The sequence below is a fragment of the Malus sylvestris genome, chromosome 5 (genome assembly GCF_916048215.2).
Source record: "Malus sylvestris chromosome 5, drMalSylv7.2, whole genome shotgun sequence".
NCBI lineage: Eukaryota > Viridiplantae > Streptophyta > Magnoliopsida > Rosales > Rosaceae > Malus > Malus sylvestris.
In genome coordinates, this window is record NC_062264.1 from 27,406,559 (window position 1) to 27,419,917 (window position 13,359).

Here is a 13,359-nt window from a genome sequence, read left to right on the forward strand (position 1 = left end):
GTCTGCAGCACATGTAAAACAAAGTCCCTATGGCGACGACGATGATGTTGAAAACTTGAATGAACCCAATCAACTCCATCTCTTTATGTCTTAGATCCAAGTTTCTAAAAGTCGCTAGGAGCTAGTCGGGCGGCGGGCTGGGGCCTAGCGCCTAGGCGGACTAGGCGGATTTAAGTAAATCTATCATATTTCATGTAAATAAGTGTCTGCTTCTACTTGAAATATATATAATTTCATCATAAACTACAAAATAGAATGCATATGTATCATGAAGTATTGGAACATAATGAAAACATGGGAAATAAGGATATAATGTTTGTTCATTCAAGTATGCAACAAGTCTCTTACAATTTATTGGAAAAAAAAAACAAAATGCAAAATGAAAGTTATGTATTTTCTGTCTAAGTGAGTTGCAACCTAGGCGGGTGCCTAGGCGGGCTATGTGGGTGCCTAGGTGGTCTAGACGGTGGGCTGGGGCCTAGGCATTAATCGGGGCGGTGGGGTGGGGCCTAGCGCTTAGGCGGGGCCTAAGCGGGGATTTTTAGAGCAGTGCTTGGATCAGATAGCAGAAGAAGAATCTTAACTACAGTTGCACCTGAGACTAAATCAGAGTTTACCCTATAAACGAAATCGTAGTCCTTATTAGGTATGGGCACAAAGTTACTTTAATAATGGAGCAAAAGACAGTTTACTACCCTCATGTTTAGTGGTTTTCAACATTTAGTACATCAATTTTTTTTCATCACAGAGTCATACCTAAAGTGTAAATTTTGGGACAGTCTCATACATCCGTTAGTCAAACTGTTAGTTCTCTCGTTAAGTGATGACGTGGCACCCTGATTGGGCGCCACGTGTCATTAAAATATTAAAAATTTATTTAAATAAAAATAATATTTTAAAATATTTTAAAAAATATTAAAATAATAATTAAAAAAAAATTCTTCTTCTTCTTCTTCTTCTGGGTTCGGTTTCTCTTTCTTTTTTTTCTTTTTTTTTCTTCTTCTTCCTCCTTCTTCTTCTTCTTCTTCTTCTTCTTCTTCTTCTTCTTCTTCTTCTTCTTCTTCTTCTTCTTCTGGGTTCGGTTTCTCTCTTCTTCTTCTTTTTTTCTGTTTTTTTCCTTCTCCTCCTTCCTTCTTCTTCCTCTTCAGACACATCCCCAAATCAGTTCCTGCTAACACAAGAGGAAGAAGAAGGAAGGAGGAGAAGGAAAAAAAAAAGGGAACCCAGAAAAGAAGAGGAATAAGAAGGAAGAAGAAGGAGAAGAAGAATGAGGAGGAAGGAGAAGAAGGAGAAGAAGGAGGAGGAAGAAGAAAAGAAAAAAAAATAGAGAAACTGAACCCAGAAGAAGAAGAAGAAAAAATATATATTTTATTATTATTTAAATATTTTTTAATATTATTTTTATTTAAATAATTTTTTTAATGACATGTGGCGCCCAATCAGGGTGCCACGTCATCACTTAACGGGAGAACTAACAGTTTGACTAACGGATGTATGAGACTGTCCCAAAATTTACACTTTAGGTATGACTCTGAGATGAAAAAAAATTGATGTACTAAATGTTGAAAACCACTAAAAATGAGGGTAGTAAACTGTCTTTTGTCCTTAATAATGCTACTACGGGCTTTATGGTAGCGGCAAGCACACGTGCGCTTTATTGTAGTGGCAAGCACACAGTAGCCAATAGGCCCCCCTTCCCGACCTTACGCGCTTTACGTACAAATTTAACTTCGTTGCTCCATCTACTGATTTCATCTTTGACAAGCAGAGCATCCAAAGCAATTTGATCTTCACAAGGACTAACCAGCACCCGACACGTTACTATAGTATCTAGGCGACCCGCTTGCTGTTGCAATATTAGTTTAAGATGTCAGAATGGCAATAACGGATGTAATTGAAGATAAAACCATCTACAACATTTGAATTTTTAGATCAACGAGCCCCGAAACCTTGAAATAGAGAAAGCCCACCTCTATAATGGTTTTGGTCGAATCTGATTTTGAAAAGCAAAGGTTCTTCCCATTCAGTAGACTTGATTTCAAGAGTCATCGTCCCAATAAGAAGAGTAAAGTGAAGGAAGAGAGATCAAGGGGGAGGCTGGCAATTTGAGGGGAGGAGTTGGCTGGGTTGTGAAACCATCATCGAATGTTAAATGATTAAGGAATTTCTCTTCAACTCATTAGTGTAAAGTATCTCTTGTAATTTAAAAAAAAAAAACAGAACTCTTTCTCATACAATTGACGTGTTTACACCTTTTACATACAAAGTTTTGAACTTTCCCAATTAGTGACCAATTTCTTTCAAGAAATTTTCAAGCACTTTCAGTTGAGTAACTGTTTATAATTCCCTAGAAAAAAGAAAAACAAGTGAATTTCAAACTACAAAATCATGGAGGGCCAAGAATGGTCATTCATTAGAGATTGCCTAAGATTTGCAATCTTTCTTTCCGAGGCTATCAGGAGGTCTTAAGAGAGCATAGAAGTTAGCATGAAACTATGTGAGAAAAACAAGTGGTGGATTGCCCTTATGATTAGGGCATTTTAGTTCAACTCATTGTGTCTCAGTCCAAACCCTCCCGCATTCCCTTAATACAGATTAGTGTAGAATATTGCTTATAATTAAAAAAAAGGTAAACACTTTCTCATTCAATTGACGTATTTACATTTTTTACGTGCAAATTTTTAACATTCCCTGTTATTGACCAATTTATTTCAAGCAATTTCCAAGCACTTTCGATCCAGTACCTTTTTATAATTCATTTAGATACATTAATTCAATATAATACATTTCAGTACACACATTTAGGTATATTAGTTTAATATAATACATTTCGGTGCATACATTTGGGTATATACATTTGGGTACATACATTTCGATACTAACATTTAGGTACATTAATTGAGTTTTTCAAGTTTGAAGTATGTTAAATAAAATTAATAAATTAAAAAAAACTTTTTTTGGTAAAAAAATTAAATTCAAATGTATATATTAATAAATTCAAATATTTAATGGGAGACATTGAATGAAATACAGATTAATTATTTTGAATTAATGACACATCAAGAGACTATAATCAATATGTAATCTAATAACAGATTTATTTTAAATTTCAATCTTTTTCAAGGATTAAAGTTAGAAAACCTCAAAAATAAAAACAATTCAATTTCACACAACAAAATCATGAAAAACTAAAAATATAGTCTTTCCCTATCGGAGATTGCGTAAGATTGGGAATCGATCTTTCCGAGGCTATCGAAAGATCATAAGAGAGCCCACAACTTAGCCTAAAATTAAGTGAGAAAAACTTGTATAGAGATGGCCAATCATGTTATCCATACGAGAGTAACGTCCATACCTACATAGAGGTGATAACACGTACTCTGAAAATGTATTTATTACGATTAAAATTTTTTGTTTTGTTGTGGCCTATATTTAATAGATAGGTGCGGCAAAGAGAAGAAGAGAGAATGGAGAATAGGTTTGAGGAATTGTGTGTTAATTCCCCAGTCCTTGTGCCTTTATTTATAGTAATTAAGAGGAGAGAAACTTGCTCTCCAAGTAATACAAAGTATATTAGGAAAGATCTTCTAGATCCCAAAGAATTCCTATTTATCTCTACTTAGGATTTACACAATCACATATTGATAAGAACATATGTCACAACACTCCCCCTTGAGTGTGCAAATACTCAAGTAGATGGCCCATCAGATCTTCAGGCAAATGTAGAAGTAGTGGATGAAATCGTCTCGTTTAGTCGGCACAAGTAGCGAATGCGAGTCTCAAAAGACGGAAGAATGCAGGAGTGGTAAAACTCACAAAACCTTACTATGGCAAAACCCAAGGTGGGAGAAAAGCCCATAGGCTAAGGAGAAAAGTGAGAAGTTGCATTAAGTCAAAACTATACGTCTTTTGGACGCAAGTAGAAGAGCTCACAAGGGTATGATCAGCCCAGGATGGGTGCCTCGTTAAAACCTAGTTAGGTACCAAAAACCCAGTGGGAAAAATGCTCCTAATCGTAGGGAAAAAGAGTACATTAAGATCAAGTGAGTATACTTCTAGATACTCCCCCTGAGTTTGACAAAACTTCCAAATGAAACTACAAGCATTGCAAATGAGAAAGTTACGCATACCAATTCATTGGACAAGCTTCTGGAAGGTAGACTTTGGTAGTGACTTTGTGTAGATGTTGGTAAGGTTGTCTGGGATTGAACTGCTTGACTTCAATCTTCTGATGCTCATGCTGATGTAGACACAATATGCTTGGTGTTGACTTTGTTGGATGTATCATGATCTGGTCGATACATACAGCGTTGTATTCATGGATCGTTGTTGGGACTCAACGATGGATGAAAAATCGCAAGGATTTTGAATATGCTCAACAAGAATTCTCGGCCATATCTCTCACGTGATGAGACATAGTGAGTCTTTGAGCGATTCAAAGGTTTCGCAACAAAAGGTCTATCTAGTTAACCTCCAAGATATTGCGATGTTCCTTAATGGTAAAGACATAACCATGCGGGAACGTACCTTGTGCGGTCAGACAAATGGTCTGATTCAGCGAATCCCACAAGGTAGGCATCATTCCGAAGATCAAGGGGGTGTGATCTATTCTGAGATGCATAGGGAATAAGCCCAAATCCGTAGTAACAGAAAAACGTCTTTAACACCAAATTTGGTGGTGGCGTGTTAGGCGCAGTGCTGCTTTATGCCAAAAGATTATCAGCACATAAGATGTCTGATCTAGTGCATTTGAGCTAAGTACAACAAACGCCAATGGTACTTAGATATGGCTGCCTCACGTTCCAATATGGAACCTTATGCTCCATACCCTCCGTAAAGGTCTCATTTGCATCTAGCATACAGATGATCAGGATATACTCAGACGTAACACCTTCTGGGTCTAGTTTGAGTGGTGGACCAGAATACCACCAAAACTAGCTCGAAACTTCAGCTCGAGGTAATGTCAAGTTCTCCCAAAATCATTCATCTTATAGTCCGACATGCGAGTTAATTTGCTCAACTCTAGCAATTTCGAATTTTATACACGCAGGGGCATATATCCCTAACTGATCAAATATTCACTTAGACGGGTATACCACATCTGCCCGGATAGTTCTGCATCCGTAAAGTGAAGGCCGCTTGAGAATCAAGAGGATGTTCTTGTGGTCTAGAACTATTTGAATCCGTACATGTAAGTCCTTTGGAAACTCCATGTAGGTTCATATCACGATCCCAGAGATACTACAACCACGTTTGTAATGCTGCGATCAATCACATAGCGTATGAGAGAAACCTTGCGCCACAAGGCGTCATATTGCACTATTTCATTCATCTCATTCGTCATAGATTGATTCTTTTAGTTGACCAATCAGTTCTACGTTGATATTAATCAACGGAACGCGGTTCGTTATCGTCGTTTTTCATTTATGTCGGTACCATATAAATGAAACATCATTTATGATAATCTCATTCCAATTCCATATCTCATCCAAACTAGTATACTGGACCAAGAACTTCAGGTCTTGGGAGTAATCCGGATTTAATCTCAAGAGATGAAAAGGTCTGAGACAGCGATCGAGGGGCGGATTCATTCTTGCCACGTTCCTCCTCTTTTGGGGAGGTGAATCCTCGAACCGAGTGATCTACCATGCTTCTGGCATAAGATAGATTGATTGGCTAGCCGCCAATGTACGAGGGTTGGCCACAATTGTGGCTTTCCTACTTTCAAGACAAAGGTCCGAAGTACATTTGGTACACATCTTTGCAAGCACATTTGCAGCTGGTATATGTGATCTCGTCACTTTTTCTAGATCAAAGGAAATGTCTGGTTAAACTCTGACGATCTAGATTGGGATCGATATGAGACATAGTGGGGACGTCCACGATAATTCGCATCGTTCTTTAGGAACGGTGACGTTCTTATCTCCCCTAACGACGGGAAGACTGTCTCATAAAAGTGATAATCCGCAAAACGAGCGGTAAAGAGATCGCATGTCAAAGGTTATTTAGTAACGAATTTTAGAAGGAGAATCATAACCGACATAGATTTCCATCCTTCCCTGATGACCCCTTTGTTTTTGTGTACGTAAGGGCGGCGCAAAATGGCACATAGACCGCACAACCAAAGACGCGCAGATGCGATATGTCGGGTTCGTATTTGGTAACCAACTGACACGAGCTTTATAAGGTTGGGTCGTGACGGGCATCAGGCAGACCAACATGGTTGCTTGCAATATTGCATGGCCCTAAGCAGAGGTCGGGAACTGTGGTACGTATGACCAGTCGACCACGCAATCATTTGAAGGCGTTTAATGAATACTTCTGCTGGGTCGTTCTGGGTATGAACATGGGACTGGATGTTCAACTTTCAAAAAACCCAACCGACATGCAATATCCATCGAGATTTAAATTGTTCGATGTAAATGTCGATGTAAATTCTCCAACTTATCCAATCAAATAAATTTGATCAGATAATCAGGGTGGTGAGCCCTGTGCTTGTTAATCTGAGCTACCAGTGTGGAGAATGCAACTTGTGGACAACAACCACACGTGTGACAAACGTGTAGAAGCATCAACCAATACTATAGAATATTTAAATGGTCTGTAGGGTGGTTGAATCTATCCACAAATGTCCCATTTTGAATCCTTTGTAAAAAGATGGAGGGTGCTAAGGTATAATACGTGTCCAGGTATGATTTCTTTACTTCTGGTAAAAGGATGCCCAAAACGGCGCATCACGAATCATCCTAGATATCCCAAACGTACATCCATAGCGAAAATTCCTTAGGAATCGCGGGCTTCTGGCCGGCCACATAGTGGACTTGAATGGATGTAATCCATTCGTTAAGCGTTCCATCTTCTCTAGAATATGCATTTAACTATATTCGTAAGAAGTGCAAAATGGTAATATGCCAAGGAATTTTACTCCATTTTTCTACATTGGTTTCAATATGGTAATAATACTCTCGAATATCCTTAAAGCTCAAAAATGCGTTCTTCCGGAACGAAGTGAGTATAAGGCTTCCCTTTATGGTAAAGTTAATACCATTGGACAATATAGGGCAGTGCCATACCCCACAATCAGGTTGGATAAGCCTGAAAGGTTGTCGAGGGATGATTAGGTATGAAGTTAGCATAGAACCAGACATCTAACTTCCCCACAAAACATACCTAAGCATGAGTTAATTGTAGTCACATGTGGTAATCTTCATTAATTAACTCTTTTATTCGAGAATAATGGTGACATCCAAACACTAATCTTAAATCCGAGAACAAAATAAATTATTCACAAAATAAACCAAAAAGACAAAGGGGTTCGGCCAATAGGCCTTCCATGTCAAATTTCGCTCTTCCAAATGTATTAGGTGGAGCAAAATGAGTCTCACAAATGGACTACGAGAATTGTACCTATTTGTGGACGTAACAGTTTCAATCATGTTTTGCTTCAGGAAAAAATTCATCTTTGCATGATTTGAAACAGTCCATAACGGATTTCAAGAGTCATAGAGTCCTCAGCGGGGAGGTACTTCCATTGGATATTCTTCAGGCATAATTCTTCGAATAAGGATCATGGCGGATGCTTATTCACGTCTTGTATCCACATAAAGTAGTTTACTATTCGAAACTTCCAAATCAGTGAAATCGAACTTGTTACGGTTCGACAATACGCTGAATGGAGGAAACAAGAATGTGATTGGTGTTTTAGGAAATTAAATTTCCATAAACAACAAATTTAGAACATTCAGGTTCTAAGACATGGTTTGGTTTAAACGGATTTAAGCATGGAGAACTTCGGGTCTCAACATGAGTGTTGTGCATTAAGAAACTTCAGGTTCATATGGCACTTTTCCGAAACTTCGGGTTCGGAAGTATGAACTTTTAAGTTCATAATACCTGCAAGCAAACACAAATATATATGCAAGCAAATATGCAACAAGTATGTGCAAAAATATAACTTTAGGTTCACAATTATAATTATAATTGAATTAATTTATTTGGACTTCGGGCCAAATTAAAATGTGGGTGAAAAAATATATAACCCATTGGGCCTAAAATAATTAGGCAAATAAAATTTGTGGCCCAAAATAAGTCCTCGAGTGGCTATATATAAATCTTGCCATGTGAACTAAGCCCAAAATTGGGCTAGGTTTAGTCTCTGGCGGGGCTGCAGGCCCACAGGCAGGAGAGAAATAACTAAGGAGGGGTCACGGGTGAGCTGCAGGCTCACGGGGAATGGGTTGGGCTACTGCTGGCAGGCCAAAAAAATGTTTTTTTCTTTTCACACGGGCCGAGGAACTGGAGCCCAATAGGGCTCGGGTTGAAGAAAACCAGAACAACCCAGCGTCGCTGGGTGTCAGATTCGAACCGGGGGAACGCCGGTGTCGCTTCTGGCGACTGTCCTCGGGGTCTATGGCAATGCAAAGCTTGGGGGTTCAACTGGGGAACCCGAGTTGTAGACGGAAACTTTGGTTTCAACGTCAGAGGTCCGAGAACGATTGGGGTTCAAAGAACCCGTCGATGTTCATCGGGTTTCTGAAAAAAAACCCATCGTCTTCGACAATGGCAAGGTCCCAATCACAACTGCAGGTGTGATTGCCCAGCAATAACGGCGTTGAAGCCGTGGCCGACTTCGGGCGGCACCTTGTGTTAGGGTTTGATGCCGAAGGCGTTTTTCAGATGGAGCAAGGGTTTTGCTCCAATGCTTTGCAATCTATAGTGGGCTCGTGTGAGCCCAGTATTGTTGGGGTCACGGGGAGGGAACCCTAGGGTTCTTGCGGCTTTTGCATAATGCAAAGGCATGGGTTCGAATAACCCTAATTTTCCCGTTTCCAAATTTTTTTTTTTCAATTCAATTATATGCATATATAATTCAATGAATCACATATTTACTTTGATGCATATGCAAATAATAGTTTCAATGCATGTACATATGTAAGATTCAATTCATGAAAAATATCAAATTCACATAATTATAGCAATTTTGGTTATGAGGCATACACAATTTATGTAGAATCTAAAATACGTTAAACGTAAAGTTGGGTCTTGCATCATGGTGAATGTTCATGCGATCAGGGCTTCAAAAATATCGAGTTAAAAGCCGTTATTTTGGAAGAACCTGATTGCGTGATGATATGAATGAATTGGTTTGATGCAGAAAAAATATTTCTTCAATTTTTTGGCTTTCATCTTCAAGCTTGTATCACGTTCAACATAAGAAGAAAAATAAATTGAATCAATAACAATATATGAATTCAATAAAATCAAGATTTAATCAATTAAAAATAATTGAAACGTAATACTCCCCTGATTGTAGACGAATAAATTCTCTTTAAATTCTCTAAGCACAACGTGAAGAGCGTGCTGATAACGTGTTGTGGCCTATATTTAATAGATAGGTGCGGCAAAGAGAAGAAGAGAGAATGGAGAATAGGTTTGAGGAATTGTGTGTTAATTCCCCAGTCCTTATGCCTTTATTTATAGTAATTAGGAAGAGAGAAACTTGCTCTCCAAGTAATACAAAGTATATTAGGAAAGATCTTCTAGATCCCAAAGGATTCCTATTTTATCTCTACTTAGGATTTACACAATCACATATTGATAAGAACATATGTCACAACATGTTTCTTATTATAGGTATATGTATATAGGAAAGTATAGGTTTAGCATGAGATTTCCACGTGAGGTGCTTGTAAATAGTAAGTCATGCGGTTTGTATCCATCAGCTGATCAACGTTCGGAGAAATTTTTTCAAATATCTGGCACATACGCTGACTGAAGTTCCCCATTAATAAGCTTCTGACACCTATTCTTTACTCTTTAAGTGACAATAAAATATCTACTTTATCTTTGTATTCATTTCAGAAAATAATTAAAATAAAAAAGAAGGCAAGATCCCCTTTCCCATCCTCATCCCCCGCCCACCCTGCCCTTCCCGTCACCTCTCTCTCCCTTTCTCTTTCTTTCTGTTTCTCTTGCAAGATTCGTCGTCAGCCCCCTTTCCCATCCCCATCCCCCGCCCACCCTGCCCTTGCCGTCACCTCTCCTTGCCTTTCTTTTTCTTTCTGTTTCTCTCTTCCCCTTTTTATTTCTTCTCTTTCTTGCTCCAAAATAAGAACAAAAGTGATGCCGTCGATCTCCGGCTGAAAGATCGAGATTGACGACAGCCGATCTGAATTGAAGTCGCCGTCGACAATCTCTGGGTTCCATGTGGAAGTAAGAGTGGGAGAGAAAGAGAGGAAAGGAAAGAAAGAGAGTCGAATAGAGGGCAGGGACCATGACGCCGGAAAAATCGCCGGCCGGTGAGAGACGTGGGTGTGCGTGGTTCGACGTCGTCAGGCTCGTGGGCTTCTGATATCTTAGTTGTTGTGAAACAATTGGCATTTTTTAATTTAAAAGAATAAATTATGCAGATGTTAAATGTTTATTCGTGAAACTCTATGTTAGCATATATGTATAAATGTTTATTCGTGAAACTCTATGTTAGCATATACGTCAGGTATTTGGAAAAATTTCTCTTTGACTAGATGCACAAAATTCCAAAAGCTCTTTTGGAAAAGCTATGAGTAAGAGATGACCAGTTACAAAAGCATAAAAAGGGCCACATGGTTTTGAATTTCCCTTTTTAGTAAGTCATCAATTTCTTTCAAGAAATTTCCAAACAATTTTCAAGCAGTTTTGATTAAGGACATTTTTTAAATTTCCAAAAGAAAATATGTTAATTCCACACTACAAAATCGTAGAGGCTGAGAATATAGTTGTTCATCAATGGAGATTGAACAGGATTTGGAATTTGTATTTCTGAGCACAAGTAACAAATCAACTTATTAAATTATTAATGAAAAATTTTTAGAGTCACAGATTCATTTGTTTAATTTCACCATAAGATATTACAAAATCGTTACAACTATTAATCTCTCTACCATATTATAGTTAAATCAAACTAAACAAATCTTAATATTTAAAGAAAACTAATGAAAAAACTTCAAAATTTTGAATTTTAACCAAATTATCTCACTGGCAGCAGCTCTGTCTATAATTATTTTGCAGTTGTTTTGTATATGCACGTCGTCGTTTCTTGGCAGATTATGGATTAAATTTAGGGAAGTGTTATTGGCACTCCAAAAATCTCATTCTACATTCCTCACAAGTGTATTTTTCTTTCCTAATATAGAAAGTTTGGAGTGTAGAATGAGATTTTTGGAGTACTAATAATAATTTCCTAAATTTATTCATATTGGTTTAGTCACAGGATTTTTTTTTAATTTTTAATTTTGGACAAATAGTCACTGGAATTTAATTTGTCTATTTACCGCCGTGTAGCGTTTGGTTAAAGCCTCGCCAAGGAAGCAGACACATGCCTCAGGAAAATCCATGGAAAATAATATTTTCCTAAAAGAATAGTATTTAATGGAAAAGATATGCATAGAGGGGAGATAATAATGCACCGGCCGTTGGATTGGCTTTTGGTGTTGTAGATGAAAACGAGCGGTTGGTAATTGAGGAGGAAGATATCTCGAGGCCACAAAAGAAAATGACAAATGCAGTTAGGGATGAGAGATACAGATTAATTGTGAATTAGAAAGAGGAAGATATCTCGAGGCCACAAAGGAAAATGACAAATGCAGTTAGGGATGAGAGATACAGATTAATTGTGAATTAGAAAGAAAGAGAGAGAGAATGATTCAGAATTAAGGAGGATCCAATAAACCGAGAGAGAGAGTAGTTCAGAATTAAGGAGGACATGTTGAAACAAGAGAGAGAGATAGGGATGGGTACTTGGAACCGAAAATCGAAATCGAAACACGTACCAAATCGGACCGCATCGAACGGTTTGGTCTTACGGTTTTGAAATGGTTTCGGTTTTGAAACCGAACCGTAATGTAGAAAACGGTTTGGTTTCGGTTTTGGCTTTTGAAAACCGCATTGAAACTGAACTGCACCTCAAATATTAATAAACATTTAATGAAATGTTCATATTAGATGTTATCTTTTAATTGGTTGTTTGTTAGAATTCATATATTTAGTATGAACTCAACCACACTATAATATCATCATTCATCGCTCAATGCACTGATTGTAGGAGTTGTGCATTTGCTGCAAGTTTTTGGCTTCATAATTGCACTTATTTGATTCTAGGGAGCAAGGGTGCTCAACTTAGAAAACATATTGATGCTACACTTGGCAACGGCAACCTAATATAATGCTTCCAACTGGAGAAGATTTAAATGAATGGCTTGCTGTCAACAGTGCTTGGAGAAGATTTAAATGAACTGGAGAAGATTTAGTGCCTGCCAATTTTTAGTTTGGTTCGTCCATTATATTGGTTGATACGTGGTTAAAAGTTTTGTTTCATGTCAAAGAACTTATTTGGTTTTTGGAGATGTGCACTTGCTGCAAGTTTGCTGCATACAGTATCCCAATTTTATATGAAAATAGATTATCAAAATATCCTCACTTAATGTATTGATTGTGGACATGGGTTCATAGATTAATGTATTGTATGAAAATTAGAAAATGACACCGACTTATGTGTAGATAGATGCAAATTTTAAATTGTGCATTTTTTTTCTTAAGAACCAAACCGAAACCGTTTGAAACCGCACCGAACCAAACCACAATGTTTGGTTTCATTTCAGTTTTGGCTTCAAAACCGCACCGAATCAAACAGTAAAAAATTTTGGTTTTGGTTTCGATTTTACTCAAAACTGTTGTGCCTTGGCCCGTTCGTTAGTGTGGAAACGAAATTCAGATTACAACCTCACCATATTCACACTCAGTTGAACAGAATAAAATACAAGAAATAAAGACACTAAGAGATTTACGAGGTTCGGCAAAAACCTGTCTACGTCCTCCAAGAGATATTGCTCTTCACTATGAGAATAACTAGTACAAGATACACTTGAGTTAAATCAACATAACCTAAACCCCAACCCCTTGTACCCTCACAGAATTTTACTAAGAGACTCACTCTCCCCAAGAGTTTCTCACTCTCACTCTATATTTTTCTCTCCTTTGTGTTTTCCGGATGCACACCCACTTTCTTCACAATCGGCAAGCTCTCTCCACTTTGTGTATGAAAAATGCCTTCACTTATAGACATGCACCATCAATTATGTCAACCACCAAAAAACAAAGTTTACGGGGTCATGTTTCCAAAGTCCACAAAACATGCTTCCAAAGTCCACAAAGTTGAGAGGAAATGGTTGCCAACTCATAATTATATGAGCCAAACACAACAATTTCCACCTTGGCGAATATACTGTGCAAAAATCCTTGCACCCATCACCAATGTCCATTGGCCTTACGTACCAACATACACACCCTGAATCAACCTCGCTGGTCCTGTTCCTGATTCAATCA

General features: G+C 37.9%; 2 long non-coding RNA genes across 2 annotated transcripts in view; one reads left to right on the forward strand and one right to left on the reverse strand.

Moving 5' to 3' along the window:
• The window catches only part of LOC126621453 (uncharacterized), a 28,373-nt gene that overhangs the window by 13,177 nt on the left and 1,837 nt on the right, over positions 1 to 13,359 (forward strand). Inside the window, exon 2 of the long non-coding RNA XR_007622976.1 lies at positions 11,664 to 11,771. This is a non-coding gene — a long non-coding RNA (uncharacterized LOC126621453). The remainder of the gene's footprint in view (positions 1 to 11,663; positions 11,772 to 13,359) is intronic.
• LOC126621446 (uncharacterized) overlaps positions 1,877 to 13,359 on the reverse strand; it is a 36,226-nt gene continuing 24,743 nt past the window's right edge. Inside the window, exon 2 of the long non-coding RNA XR_007622969.1 lies at positions 1,877 to 1,970. This is a non-coding gene — a long non-coding RNA (uncharacterized LOC126621446). The remainder of the gene's footprint in view (positions 1,971 to 13,359) is intronic.